At 40.9% G+C, this 16044-nt stretch overlaps 1 protein-coding gene across 2 annotated transcripts in view; it reads right to left on the reverse strand.

Moving 5' to 3' along the window:
- The window catches only part of LOC139597161 (connector enhancer of kinase suppressor of ras 2-like), a 175386-nt gene that overhangs the window by 95120 nt on the left and 64222 nt on the right, over positions 1 to 16044 (reverse strand). The window lies entirely within an intron of this gene.

Raw genomic sequence — 16044 nt, forward strand, 5'->3', positions numbered from 1 at the left:
TGGAATTCTCCATTTCCAGGCTCTCTGTCCTTGTTCCCTCTCTCCCCTGCTGGGCTGAGCTGCCGTGCTGGTGGCTGGGGTTGTTGGAGGTGGTGAGGGAGCAGATCCCCCCAGGGCTTTCACACCTGATGGGGTTTTCTGAAGAGCAGAAAACAGGTGGCTGTTGTCAGAAACTGTAGAATTCGGGTGACAGGAGAAAATGCCATTTTTTTCTGAGCAACCTGAACCAGACTCTTGTTTTTCAAAAAAGATACAATGAAAGAGAGAGGTTGTTGAATGCTCCCTATAGTCAAAATTGGAATTTTAAAAACTGAAATCTGCCTCCAAAAAGATGATCTTAAAAAAAGAATCCTACAACTGAAATCTGCCTCCTCCTCTTTTTAATTTCATAAACCCAAAATGCAGAAATAGCAAAATACAAATTCACCAATGAACCTTCCTGCCCTGTGCCTGTGTCACAATTCCAGCTAAAAGCTCTGCCTGTTTTGTGCATTCTGATTTGAAGTTCCATTTTTAGATAATTGAGAAAATTCTGTATCCATCTGACAATATAAAATCTGAGCTTTTTACATATTCAAAGAAGTGGAATGAAAAAAAAAATCTTCAGCTGTGGCTTCAGGTGTTCTCATACCTTACTGCAGGTAAGCAATAACATCACAGGGAGGATTTTATGCTAATAAAGCAATCTGGGAGAATTTTAACTACTAAGACAAAAGAGACCAAATTATTGTAGCCAACATCAGGATTAAAAAAAAAATAATGAATATAGTGGGGAAAAAATATCCAAGTGCTAATCAGTTTTTTGTTAACACCAGCACCCGAAGAGCAAAAGCCAAGCACAAAATACCTGCAGCATATGAAGAGTTTATTTCTTCAGTGGAAACCCTCATCCAGCATTTTTTTCTTACAGGTAGAGCTATAATGAAATTGTTTTGCTGTAATGTGACATACAGAGATAGAAATAATGTATGCACATTGAAATTTAATAGGCACGGGATGTAATTTTAACTAAATAGTTTATATTGCATAAGTAATGACTTTAACTTACCTTAAAAACAGATTTCTTTCTAATTATAGTAATTTTTCTTCATGTTGTCATTCGTGTGAGTAGTCAGTGTAATGTATCTAAATATATATATGTACAAATATACAAACACATGGGTACATACACAGCTTTTTCTGTAGGTGATACTTTGAAACTGTTACAATTTTCACTGAATATAAAAGAGAAATAAAAGGGCAGAGAGGAGATCTGACTGAGGAGGTGAAAGGAAGCAGCACTGACTGAAATTCAAGCACTTTACATGGAATTTGCAACATTCAAAGCATTTAAAACACCACAACCTAAACATGGAGCTGCAGTCCCATTTCCACATTTCATGCAAAAGCTTTAAGAATGCTCTAAATTATTAGGAATTTAAAAGCTCCGTCTCCAGGGACTTCTTCCCCAGTTCAGCCATTCTCAGACCACCCATACATTGATTTATTGTGGGTGTGCAGCAGCTCAGCAGCTCCCTGGGGATGCTCTGCTCCCTCCCTGGTCCCTTCCAGGCTGCTCCTGGTCCCCAGGGCCTGGAGCCACCCCTGTCCCACCTGGGCTCAGTCCCAGCTCTGAGAGCCCTTGGGAAAAGTCCCCAGAGGAGCTCTGGGCTCTGGGATTGTCCCCTGGGAACCCAGGTGGGATCTGCAGCTCCTGCTGGGCCAGGGCTCTGGCTGCTGCTCCATGGGAATCAGAATTTTGGGGACAGCATGGAGCCAGGCAGCTCTTAATAAAGCCAGGCAAACACAGCCTGTTCGATTGTAAAAGCAAAAGTCACATTCACCATGCATTCTGATTTTAGCAAAAATACTTCTGGCACATACATAGAATGAAAACTGTCAAAACACAGTTTTTTTCCTTTTAAATTTCCTTTCTGGAGGGATGTTTTTAAAGGTAAAGAGGCTTTGAAACAGTGAAAACCTGATTCTGAAAAACTTGTCTCTGTAATTTACTGAATTTTTGTGGTGAAGTTTTTATGATGCAACTTCAAACTGAAGATACTGAAATAGCATAAAGTCCAAGTGCATTTCCACCTGGTGTGTCTGGTTTTCCTCTTGAAAAGGAATTTACAGGCTGGTCATTCTTTGTCTGAACAGCAATTTGAAAAAGGCCAAATAAATTTTAAATTAGAGATCCTATGAACCAGTGCACAAGTTCAGGTCTAAAGACTGGGACCAAGAACTTAAAATCTCCTGAATGGTAAAAAAGGGACAATTATTATAATCTGATGCAAGTCATGACACCACTTGATAAAAAGTTAAAATAAATCAAAGAAAGTAAAAGTTTTGTTAAGGAGAATGTGGTAGATGTAGTTCACTCAATTTATAGATACACTGATATATTCAATAATTTATGTATTTTATATGTATATATAAAAACCTAGTGCTGTTGCTTTGAAAACTATAAATGTATTAGGAAAATAATTTCCATTCATGGCTGGGGAATGCAGCTCCAGTAAAATATGGCCCAAATTTGGTTCAGCTTTTTCTTTAAAAGCTTTTCTCCTTCTAAATCAGTAAATTAGCATAATAACATACCATAAATATATTAAAAACCCCATCCTTCTGCCTCTCTTTAACAACATTTGCCCATCATTCCAGTTGCCTGCAGTATCACAGCACAGTTTATGTGCACAGATCGTGACATTTCATCAAAATAAAAGTATGGAGTTCATTAATAACTATGCTAATACTATGCAAATATGCAACATCATAGTACAAATTAGAGCCTATTATTTGAAACACCTCGATGCTTTTTTATGTGCAGCTTTCCTCCCCCTTGTTCTCCCTTCCATTATAATTATCCCACCTTGCTGGAGCAAATTGTGTCACAATTCTTTGTCTCCTGAGTCTGTAATTTGGAACGTGTCACAGAGCTCCTAAGCACTCCACACACCTTCCTACTATCTTGTAAATAGATAAATTAAGCAGATCTAGAAATAAGATTAAATATTTTAACCTATTTAAAAAATTAAGATCTGCATTATATTTTTTTGTCTGCAGAAGAAGGTTAGCATTTACATTGCAATTGAGATATCTATATATCTAGATACATAGATGTCTATATATATAGATATGTCATCAAGGATAATTAAGGTGTCCTGGAATGTTTTTTTATTTTTAACAAACGTGATTTTTATTTCAGATAAGACTTAGAACTTGATAGTCTTTCCTTAAAAATTGGACTCAAAAAGATTGTAAGGCCAGCCATTGAAACAGGTATTTTTTCCAAATAAGGTTTTGAAATGAATTGTTAACTTTATGTTAAAGACTTCAGATGTTTATGTTTAAACTTTATGTTTAGGAGTCAGGTGATTGGGCTGCTGGTGAGAGCAAAGCAGCAGATGAGGTCAGGGATGGAGATGCAGATTTATTGTTCAAGGATCCCAGGTTATGTAAGGCTTGCCCCACTCTAGGCTGGCCTAAAGCTGCACAAGGCACCAGTTCCTGCCCTGGACTGATTAAGATGAGCAGGAATTAACAGGATCCCTGATCTCCTGCCTAAGCATTTTATAAAGAGCTTTTACCTGGCAGCTCTTCCACAGATCTCTGAGCAAACTGCACAAAGCCTCCTTGCTCTGCTTAATCCTAATGAAGCACCGTGGTTTCAATTGTGGAATAAACAAATACTCCTCTAATTGGGTGAGCTTGAATAAACTGGAACATCTCCCTGGTTTGGGTGTGGAGGGCTGCACAGGGATCTACAGGGAGAGAGAGGAGCCAGGTGCCCAAACCACAACAATGTGTGAGGAAAGCAAACTCATTACACACAGAATAGATTTCAAAAATGTCCCACAGAATTAAACCAATCTGATCCACCGAGCAGCCTGACAGAGATATGTGTGCATATTCTGAAAATGCATTTTACAGTTCTCTCTCACTGTCCCACAGAAGATCCAGCACATTGTGACACATCACCAATGTCATTTTTGGATAAGGTCTGTAAAAATGTGGGATCTGCTCTTCAGTTATGCAGACTCCTGACTGCCATAATGGTATGAAGTATAAAGAAAGTGCATTTATTTTTAAAGTTCCTGCCACTCTGAGTCTGCTGACCATGCTCAAGGAATGCCTTAATTACAATTTTCCCATGTATATTTTGGCTCTTTTCCTTTTTTCCCCTACCCCTTGAAGAAATTTTAATTAATGTCTGAAACCTCCTTATATTTTTCATAGTTTTAGAGGACTCATTCAGCAAGTCCCTTAATTTTAATTCCATTCTGTTTGTAAGTAATCTAAACACCAACCCAGCTATTTGGCTATCTAATGCCCATTCTCACCAAAGCTTTAAGAAAGGAAAAATTTAAGAGAGGAGAGCTCATATCTCATTTCAGTTTTAAAGTATAATAAATGATTATTTACGTATCTGAACCACCAATTGTTATTTCTGCAGAGGTGATGAACCATTGAGATTCAGAAACAGGAGAATTGATCCAAACCTGTGACTTTATTGCTCTGGAAGAAGGCTTTTCCTGCTTTTCCTGCACACCTCAGCAGCATCCCTTGGAGCTGCTCTCCCACTCTGATTCTAATTCACATTTTCTCCTCAGCTCTGACTTCACCAGGAGTTTAGATCTAAAATTTCTGGAAGAAAATCTGCATTTAAAAAAAAAATTTCTTTGTTTCTAAACGTATTTAATGCTTTCTCATACTTCTCTTTGGGCAAAACCTTAATACCCCAGCAGCATTAATTAACAAAACCTCCTCATGACCAGAGCAGCCTCCTCATGACCCTGCTGACAAAGTGGTGGGTGCATTGCAGCATCCACTCAGCGTTTGGCAGTGCCAAGCTGACATCTGGGCACGTTGAACATCTCAAACACCAGTGGGGAAATAAAGCTGTGGCAGATTTCCTTTCTGATGGGTGCAAAAGGGAGGCCCAGGAGGATGGAGGGGGTTTGGGTGTTTTGTGGCTTTTTTCCACATCCCCAGGATTATTGTTCCCGATATTTTATTTCGGTGTTAAGGATGGACTGATCTGCATATGGCTCCCATCACAAAACATATGCAAGCCAGACAGCCAGGGTGGCTTGACCTCTTCCATATGTGTAGGAAAAGAAGCTCTGAGCAATCTGCTGACTGGGGATGCTGTGATAAACAAACAAGAGCAAAGGATGGCAGGAGACGTTTCCTCCAAAACCATACTGGACCGTGATCTGCTGACTTCTAAAGATGATTGGCAATTCCTGCCTGCAGGAGTCATTAGGAGCCTGCTGCTGTTGCTCCCCAGCGTGCACTGGGCTACTGTTGATGTGTTCTGTCCCAGAAATACCTAAATCACACCCAAATTCCTCCTTGCATTCCCAGTTACCAATCCAGGGAACTCCAGTGGCAAGGATAAAGCATCTCAAGTGTTTGCTGTAAAGTTCAGTGCTCTTTTTTCATCTTTCTCTACAGTGTCTAGGGGAGCTGTACATGGATAATGCACTGTTTAATAACCACAAACTTTTATTATTCATTACCAAAACCTTGTGATCAATTAAACTTTGCTATTTATTTCACAACAGCTTTGTGTAAGAACCAACCATCCAACCCTAGAAAGCCTCATTTCCTCATTTTTTTAAGTTTCTCTTAAAATGAATTTTAAGGCAGAAATGTAAGATTACAGAGAAAAAGAGATTCAGTACATAACACAAAATTAGAATTTGAATCAATGATTCATTATTAAAAATTCAGGGGATAAACCATAAGCTGGTCTTGGAAATCTTACATCAACACTGACCCTCTCACTTGGGTCAGATATTTAACTTAGATCCCTGCAGAAGCAGTAGCTCCACATGAAAACCACCCCAATTCTGGAGAAATGTTCCACATGTTCATAACAATTCAGAGCAGCATATAGAAATTAAATTAGTAACAAGATTCGTTTGAATGGGCATTAATGAGAGGATGAAAAAAGTTCATTTATCTATTTGGATTGTGAATTTGCTGAAGGCTGCTCAAGCAACTCAGTCAACAACAGTGACATGAATATGCATGTGCATGCTCAGATATTTGCATGCAGATGAATTTATCCCTGACAATAACTGATCACAGATAATTACTCAGGAATTCAGGCAGCTCATAGACACTGATAATGTAACACAGTGGCATGAAAAATATCTTACCAGGAATTTATGAAAGAAAACGCTCCTTGCAAATTAGAAAAGCAATTATTTGGTAGGGAAAAATGACCTCTTTTTGAACTTTCACTGAGCTACTCCCTGTATTTCCTTGGCACAGAGACTCTACAGGGTATAGTGCTTGCTACCATGCATTGCAGGGGACAGATTTCCAATCAGATTGATTTGAAAAGGGAAAAAGGGAACTGGTGCTTTCTGCAAGGGAAAGAAATTTTTGCAAATGAAAGAAACAATGAATAAGGGCAACATAGTCCTTTCCAGTGGAAAGAAAGAGAAAGTCTTAGAAAAAAAAATTAAAAGCTAATTTTAAATGTTCATAATATTGTTTATACCTAAATATCTGAAAAACCATTTAAGAAATTGTGCAATTATTTTTCATTAAAAGACTAAGAATTACCAGTGTATTTCATGTAGATCATTAGAAAGAACAATTTCTTTGATTGTTAAGACTTTCAGCACCTGAATAAACCAAGGAAATATCTGTCTGAGTTCTCGGGTTATCTTAAAGAAATTTAAATTTTGTTAGTGTAAAAACACTTTTTCCATTTAAAGGGGAGAAGCTTATCTCTTCCTGCACTAGTGTGTATTATTCTTCCTTTTTGTTCTAAAAATAGACTCCTCTATCCTCTATAATCTAATATTCCCCTCCTATTTAACATAATTACCTAGGACTGAATCAATATTCCATTAGCTGGATGCAGTCAATGGGCTGTCCCTCAGTGCCTGCAGCATTCCGAGGGTTCAGGCACAGATCTTCATCCACGCTGCTTTAGCATCCTCTGGAAGGAGTAAAAAACATTTTGGGGAGCAGTGGTGATGCCTCAGGGGTTGGCTTTTATATTTCTCAGATTCTGTGCTGCTTTAGTGTGTGGGTCTGGGCTTCGTATTATGGGATGGTGAGCTCTGTGCACAGAGCAGGGAGACAAAACAATTCCTGCTCCAGCTGGGGACCAAGGACAAATGATCCAAACCTCAGCCCAGGAGCACAAACCCCGTGGGCTGGAGAGAGAAAAACAAGCAGGGTGGGACTGGATGGGCTAAAGCTGGAATGGGACAATTAACTCCAAAATGCAAAACTTATAAAAGTGTCAGACCTTGTGACTCATTGTGCATTTTGGGACCATTTTGGTTAATCTTGGGTGCAGCCCTGGCTGGGCTCTTGTGCTGCCCAAGGTGGATCCATTGAGGCCTCCTGAAAAATCCCTATTTTATTCTTGAACTCTATCTAGCCTCTGTTCTAGGGCAGCCTTCACAAGGCAGCAGTTCCACTGAAAAGGATTCATTTCCATGGTCTGCATCCTCTTCCTTCCCCTTTCTCCACGTGGCTCCCAGGACACCTGCACAGCCCTGGGGCCAGGAACAGCCCCCTGAGTGTCCCTGGCCCAGGGCTGGTGCCTCTCCCCAAGGATGAGGAGAATTTTCTCCCAGAATGTCACTCTGGGACCTTCTCAGCACTGGCAGGAATCCTCGTGGACTCAGTTCCATTGATTTAGGCTGGGATTAGACAAAACTCTCAAAACTGAGAGGTGCTGTGGGGGTGGAGCAGGCAGCACAGCCACAGGAAACCTCACCTGCCTTGAGAATGACTCCCATGGGGATGGTTCTCCCACCCAAATAAAGTCGGGAATTCACACAGCTCTGGTAAAGACCTTCATAAAGCTGCCAAGCCAAGATTATCAACCTCAGCTGGCTAATAGACTTAAATTATGTATTGAAATGTTTCATGCAGGAGTGTACAATTAAGTGTTGCTATGATGCAATAGACCCAAACCCTCTGCTGGTTTCTGACCGAGCACAAAGCCCTCGGTGCTCCAAGCCATGATTTTAGAAAACCAATATTTTCCTTTCATATGCCCCACTTGAACTCTTATTTCTGTGTTTGCAATAAAAGATCAGAGTGAAAGACTTACCACCCCAGAATTTAGAATTTAAAATTACTCAGCTCAATTCCTCCATGAAAGATTGGTGTTTTAAAGGCATTTTTATGAAACCAAAGCAAACTTTGCAACATCTGGATTTTTATGCTTTACTTGGAAATTTTTTTGTAAGATTTGCATGTATTTGATTAAAAGAAATGTAGACATCCAGCAACACATTTTATCATGAGTAAGAGATGACACAGGATGAAAATATTACAAGCATCCTTCTTTCTAATTCCTTTAGTGTAGAAAGAAAATGATGGAAAAGAAAATGTGAATGGTCTGCTGCACAATTTGTTCATGTGTCACTGCAAGGCTGTTCCATACACTTCACATTGAGATTCTAGAAGAGCAATAATTCATATTAATTAATTGGATATGTCAATTCTAATTGTTCCACAAAGGCTGGGTGAGCATCCTTAGGAGACCACAAGGGATCTCCATGTTGCTGCAGAAAAATCAAGTATCCAAATCTTGGCTAGTCTGAGGTTGGGGACTCAGGAGAGCTTACACAGAGCAATTTAGGTTAAAATTAAGGTTAAAACATTAAAGTTGGCATTGCTGCTCTCTGCTCTCCACAGGTATTGGCAGAGTGGATTATTGTGCAGGAAAGGATGCCTGTGAAACCCAGAGGAATCAAAGCACAAGAAGCAATGGACAGTCCCTTAACAGTGCACCATGCCATGCTGGGGCAGCTGGTGTCAACAGAAACACCATGAACTGGAACAGGGTGTTGCTATAAAGGTTTTTCTTTTATCCCTGTGCAGAGAAAATGTCCATTTCTTTATCCCCAGCAGTGACTGGGATCAATCAAGCCTTGGACACCCAGAAGGGCTGAAATTACAAAACAATCCCTGACTTCCAGTTCCAAGCCTCAAGGGAAATCAAAATTATGTCAGAAATGAGTGTTCCATTAATATCTTCTAAACCAGGGATAGAAGAACATATGGAAATTATAATATAATACTATTATATTACCCAACATGGGTTAAAGTGAATTTCAGCCCTAATGCCCTGCCCTACAGAGTTGCACACACGTGGTTTTTAACCCCAGCTCATTACCTGCCTATTCATTTGCATGAATTTCTACTCCTGCATTGGCCTAATAAGTAGCAATACAATTTAATTGCAATTATTCTGGGGGGCTGTTCTCTGCCAGTGAGTGACAGGAACTCACAGCAGGAAAAGGAATGAAAGGTTCAGGATCAGAATACCACAGAGCTTACCCAGACACAGAATCAACATGAAATGCAATAATGGATTATTATAAATGGATTCTTTTATAAATTTCTAAATGGAAATAAGTACATTTCTTTCTCAGAAGCATTCACCAGCCAAGTTTGCCATGGATGGGGATTCTCATTCTCACTGCTACTTAAACAGATGCATTTTTAGAGGAAAATTACAAGCTTTGGAACAGGTTTAACACTTTGAATAGAACATGTTTCTCCCTATTTTGTGAAAAAGAATTATTGTGTGACAAGAGGAAACCTCTCAACTATGTCAAAACACAGGAAAAACAGAAGTTTCTTTCCTCTCATTTGCCTGCTAACACTGTCTTGCTCCAGAGGCAAATGATGTGCAAAAATTCAAGTAATTAGCAGCAATCAACACAGCAAATTTGTATTTTTCCTGTTTTTTTAACCTAAACAAAACCATAATTAGGAAGAATACAGAAATAGCCTAAAGTCATTTATCTGAAGCTTGATAACCCAATATCATTGTTTGTGGGCAGGAATTAGATGTGGTCTCCTGGATTTCAGCTGCCCTGCATTCCCCTTTGGACTGTGTGCAGGAGCTGACATTGGAATAAAATGCAGCCAACATCCTTTCTGCTATTTCTACTTTATGCACCTCATATTATGGCAAGGGATGAAATTCCCCCTGGAACACCTGAACAGGACCATTTCCAGCTTGGCCACAGGATAAACACACATCCTGTAACCAGAGGGATCTGGGCCTTCATCAGAGGTTGTGTGGCCATGGCTGCTCTGCAGGGGTGATAAATTCAGAGAGGATAAAGTTCTCCAGAGAGTCCAAGCCTAAGTTTCTAATGTATTTAACACAAAAACACAAATCCAAAAGTCAGTTTTGTCCTAAATTCCTTTTGTAACAACCCTGTGCTTGGGTACCTCTGAAAATTTTGCTTGCTGCACTTTTGTACCAGCACTGCTGGGGCTGCTGCAGTACCCAAAATATTCCTGCTGTGTGTTACTGTGGATCAACTGGTGTGGAATCAGTGGTCCTTGAAGAGAACCCTGAGAAGACATCAAGAAAAATTCCCCTTTCCTTTGTTCTTTGCTTAGATCAGCTCCCAGAGCTGCCTTTAGCCTGGTGATTTTAGGAAGGATTTCATTTTGGTGGTTACTCGACACAAATAATTTGTAATTACATCCAGACTTCTCCAGCACACCTTAGAAAAATCATGAAACTTTTACTCTTCTGTCTTACTCTCCCCAGTAGAACAGAAGGGTCAAGCACACACCTGTAAAATCCCAGGACTTTAGGCTACTCTGAATTGTTTGTACAAACTTAATAATCCTCCTTCAATGTCCTCATGCTAAGAGAAATCTGAAAATGCCAAAATTGTCAACAGACTTTTAAAAAGGAAAAAAAAAAACAAAAAACAAACCCATACCCAGACAATCCTTAAAATCAGTTATTTTCCCAAGTTCCATGATTTGAAAGGCTAAGAATGAAGCTGCTAATTAGACTAATCAAAAGACGATACACATGTTCTAATATGTGCAATAATTAACCCACTCAATTCAACAGCATTAATTCAATGTTTTGGCACAGCACAATAAATAGCACTGGACTGCCAAAAGCTGAACTTCTTTTCCAGTTGAAATTAATAAAACTCTCTGGATTCATACATGTTTGTGGAGACAAAAATAATTTGTGTGCCAGGTTCCTCATTCCACTGAGGAGATGGAATCTCTTCATCTCTCACCAAGAGGGATGACATTCCATTCCAAAAAAATGAGATTTATTTCCACCTACTCAAGCATCAGTATATATATAAAATGAAGATTTTAGTCTAGAATAATTACCTTTGAATAATCCCTGAAATATGGGTGGAAAAGAAGTATTTGATGCATAGAATGACTTGTTAAATGTGAAACTTGTTCACAAATCAGATGAAGTAAGAAAAAATACTTCCTAATATACTTGCAAAATTGACAAATCAAAAAGTTGAGTATTAGCAGAAGGAAAAATTAAAAGGGTCTCAAGAGAGATCATTGTAGGTGTGGCCATTAAAATGGTATTAATTTAGGAAAAACTTGAATAATTTTAATTCAGAAGAACAATGTTATCAATAAATACAGAGGCAGCTATGAAAGACTTCACCTTCACCATGAGTGCTTCAAAATAAATCACTGCAAATTGCTTTCCCCCTGACCAACAAATTCCTATTGTTGGAATTTTCTTAGGGATATGCTTAATAAAGAAATATGTTAGAAAAAATTATAGGGGGGAAAATTTGTTTGGTAGCCGTGTCCCATATATTATTTTAAAAACTCCAACTAATTATAAAAATAAAATAAATTCCTGCAGTTGTTGTAAACATGTTGACCATGGTGACTTTGTTGTGCCTCCTGGTGGAAACCCACCCTGCCTGGATTGTGGCCTTGCAGAAACTGCAGACAAAGTTTCTAATCTTTATTTCTCCTTGAAATTTCTCCCCAGCACAAGGCCTTATTTCACAAGTTGAATGCCTGTGAATTAACAGTACTTTTAATTACTTGAGATACAATCTCTGTTGGAGCATTCTTTTCATTTCCCATTCATTTTGCATCCTTCCATTATCAGTCTTTCTTCCCTGTTTATATTTTAATTCGTGCAGGCTTTAACAATATACTGACTCCAATACCGTCCTAATTAAATTAAATTTACTTGCAGACTTGAACAGCAAGCCATGTTGACCTCAAAATTATTCCTTTTTATTGCTTCCAGTATACTTTACTCTCTATCAAAAAGTTCTTTTCCCCAGACCCTGCTACTTTTGCAGATTCAGCCTCTCTGCAACAAGTCCTCCAATAGATATCCCAATTAATATTTCAACTTCAATAAAGTTACAGTCCAAATTCAAGTGGCCCACAATTTTTAGTCCCTAAATGTTATTTAGGTCACTTCAAATAAATAATTGCAGAGCAGTTTCTGACCACCCTAGCAAGAAAGGACTTTGATGTTCCAGATTGGACTTTTTCCCCACAGCCATCATTCCCAATTTTCTTCATAATTAAAGCACAACTCAAAACTGCCTCTCCAGAATGGTCAAAGAACTGAAGCTGAAAGTAAAGCTCACCTGTGACTTTGCATTTCATAGCACATGAATTCACCCCTCAGCAAGCCCCAGATAGTGCCTGCACTTCCTTTCCTACAGAGAAAGTTCCTCTCACCTTTTGCACTCTGATTTTACCCTTTCATAAAGGAGATTATTTTAACATTTGAAATTATTTAACTTTCAGGTAAAATACATACACTTCTATATCACCATATTGCATGGGAGTACTGAATACTCTTATTATTCCTTTTTCACATTTCTGACATTTTTTTCTTTCCCACATCTTCCAGTGAGGAATCTTTTCTAGCCAGGATTCTCATATGAATTTCCTATCTGAACTCAGCTTGCTTTCAAAAGAAAAGTGGATGTAAAAATCATGTCAAGGGCTGATGCACAACATAACAAATCCTCCCTGCCTTTAATAATTTACATTTGGAATCTGGCTAATAGGTGGTTTGGGAAGAATAAAAAACAAGAGTTTACTCCTTTAGTTTTAGTTTCTTCTTGAATTAGAACTTGCTTCACAGGTCAACATTTGGTTCTGGGGGTGTTCTCCAGTGCTTGCATCTCTGGAACTGCAGCTGAGGCACCATTCTTGGTGTAACCCCACCAAAACCCCTGGCACCATTCTTGGTGTAACCCCACCAAAACCCCAGGCACCATTCTTGGTGTAACCCCACCAAAACCCCACCAAAAGCCCAGTGCCCATCCCCCAAAAGCAGCTGCCCTAAGACCCTCAGGACAGGCACATTCCAGCGTGTCCCAGGGGCTGCAGCTCCCCCAGTCCCATTTCCCTGGGTTTCCTGGAGCAGCAGAGCTGTTCTGCAGTAACCCCTGCCCAGTGGGAATTCCTGACCACCCTGAGCTTTCCTGGGGGATTTCTCCAGGGAAGATTTCTCCTGTTCCCACAGCCCACCCTGCAGGGATGGACTGCAGATCCTGCTGAGGCTGCCTGGGGGAAATGGGTCATGAACTTGGGCTCTGCCCTCCGCCAACCAGAAATCAATCCAGAAATCCATGCAGGGAAAAAAAATCAATGTTCATTGACACAGCCCAGGCAGGGCAAGAGCAGGGCAGGGATGGGGCAGAGACAGGAGCAGAGACCCAGATCCACTGGGAGCACACCAGGATGGACAGAGGGACAGAGCAAAGTGCTGATGGTGCCTCCCCTCCACAGGTAGGATTTTAAGACCGGATTGTTGGAATTGGTGCTTCCCTGCTCTTTTTTCCATAAAAAAGTTGAAAATAAAATTCAAGTATTTATATTTATGAACGTACAAATGGAGCTTGTGCTCTGCACCTGTCCATATTTCCAACACACATTAAAGAGGGCATTAAATTACTGATTCCTGACTGCCTGGGGCTCTGTTTTACCTGCCCATAAACTGTATTGAATTTGTAATGCAATTCAGTGAATCGGGGCAAAATTATGTATTCCATAAGACATTCTGATTTCAATAATTTCCTATATGTCAACTCCTGTTCAGTGGCATAAACAAAATAGAGATACTCTTTAGCCCCTTTAAAAATTACATTTAAAATAAGATATTTCCTCAGGTTTTTGCACTAGCTGTTCTAAAAATCCATATCAGTGAGCAGTTCTGAGTCACAATTTTTTCTGGTTGCTTGGCCAGCAGTCAGACATTAGTGCAACAATCTATTAATTTTTTAAGAGTAGCACAGAACAAGAAAACAATAGTGATATTTTAGAAATGTATTTCAACTCATAAAGGCAGCATCAGCTCTCCTCTTATTCAATTATTGCCATTATTTAAAATAATTAAAATGAGATTCTTAATAATGCTTTTCGATTACATGGATCCAAACCCTAATAAAGAAGTACAGATTTAAAATAGATTTTCTACTGAGTCTGGTAAAACTTTTCTGTGATCCTACAAGAATTGAAGAAGATGATGTACAGAGAGCCAAGGAGAAATGTCAGAGGCAGGAGAACACCCCCAGGAGCAAAGCTGCAGGCAGCAGAAAAGCACATGGAACAGGCAGGGAGAGAAACATTTAGAAGCAGGAAAAAAAAAAGAAAAAGGCATTTTAGAGCCAGAGTGAGAAAGGAAGAGAAAGGGCAGAAAAGCAGGAGGCAAAATAAATGATACCAGGAGCTGGAAAATCCCCATCCTGCCTCAAAAGGAAAAGTAAGGTCAGGAGGCAGCACAGCGAGAGCTGCACCATTGACCAGCAGCAAGAGGTACATTTTCTGTGCTTAAAAAAAGAAAAAAATCACAATAAAAGAGTCAGCAGGGCCCTCCTCAGGGACACACTGGGCTGAAGGGAGATGCTTTCCCAGAGGGGGCTGCTGTGTGGGGGCACAGAGGGCTCTGCTGGGGTGACACAGAGTGACACAGGGGCTCTGCTGACTCCTGGGTGTGGGACACAGGGTGGCCGGGGAAAAGCTCCCCAGTTTGGGGTCAGGAGTACCCAAAAGGCCTTGGCTGTTGGGGTCTGCAGCACACACCTGCCCCTAAAGCATCTCCCTGCTCCTGCAGCCCACACTGCCCCTAAAGCATTCCCCTGCTCCTGCAGCACACACTGCCCCTAAAGCATTCCCCTGCTCCTGCAGCACACACCTGCCCCTAAAGCATTCCCCTGCTCCTGCAGCACACACTGCCCCTAAAGCATTCCCCTGCAGCCCACACCTGCCCCTAAAGCATTCCCCTGCTCCTGCAGCACACACTGCCCCTAAAGCATTCCCCTGCTCCTGCAGCACACACCTGCCCCTAAAGCATCTCCCTGCTCCTGCAACACACACTGCCCCTAAAGCATCTCCCTGCTCCTGCAACACACACTGCCCCTAAAGCATTCCCCTGCAGCCCACACCTGCCCCTAAAGCATCTCCCTGCTCCTGCAGCACACACCTGCCCCTAGAGCATCTCCCTGCTCCTGCAGCACACACTGCCCCTAAAGCATTCCCCTGCTCCTGCAGCCCACACCTGCCCCTAAAGCATTCCCCTGCTCCTGCAGCCCACACCTGCCCCTAAAGCATTCCCCTGCTCCTGCAGCCCACACCTGCCCCTAAAGCATTCCCCTGCTCCTGCAGCACACACTGCCCCTAAAGCATTCCCCTGCTCCTGCAGCACACACTGCCCCTAAAGCATTCCCCTGCTCCTGCAGCACACACCTGCCCCTAGAGCATCTCCCTGCTCCTGCAGCACACACCTGCCCCTAAAGCATTCCCCTGCTCCTGCAGCACACACCTGCCCCTAAAGCATCTCCCTGATCCTGCAGCCCACACTGCCCCTAAAGCATCTCCCTGCTCCTGCAGCACACACTGCCCCTAAAGCATTCCCCTGCTCCTGCAGCACACACCTGCCCCTAAAGCATCTCCCTGCTCCTGCAGCACACACTGCCCCTAAAGCATTCCCCTGCTCTGACAAAGTTGTTCCATTTGGAGGGGCAGATCTCAAGGCACACCAAGGCTGTTTTGTTATTCGAGGTACAGGAAAGAAGATGAATAATAAGAGGTACTTAATTTTATTTTTTTTTCCCAGATCAAGTGCATTTTTGCCTCACTTTTTCCTATCTTACTTCTAAGTGCCAGTTTTCCTCTTGGAAACAATTTCTCTTTATCAAAGTCCCACAGGATACTCCAGTTATTCAAAAGCAGAACTCCTGATAAAGAAGTAAAATACTATGATTGTCAGGTGTCACCTATGTAATTTTA

The sequence above is a fragment of the Agelaius tricolor genome, unplaced genomic scaffold (genome assembly GCF_023055355.1).
Source record: "Agelaius tricolor isolate 1412-34295 unplaced genomic scaffold, bAgeTri1.0.p SCAF_17, whole genome shotgun sequence".
NCBI classification, from domain to species: Eukaryota; Metazoa; Chordata; class Aves; order Passeriformes; family Icteridae; genus Agelaius; species Agelaius tricolor.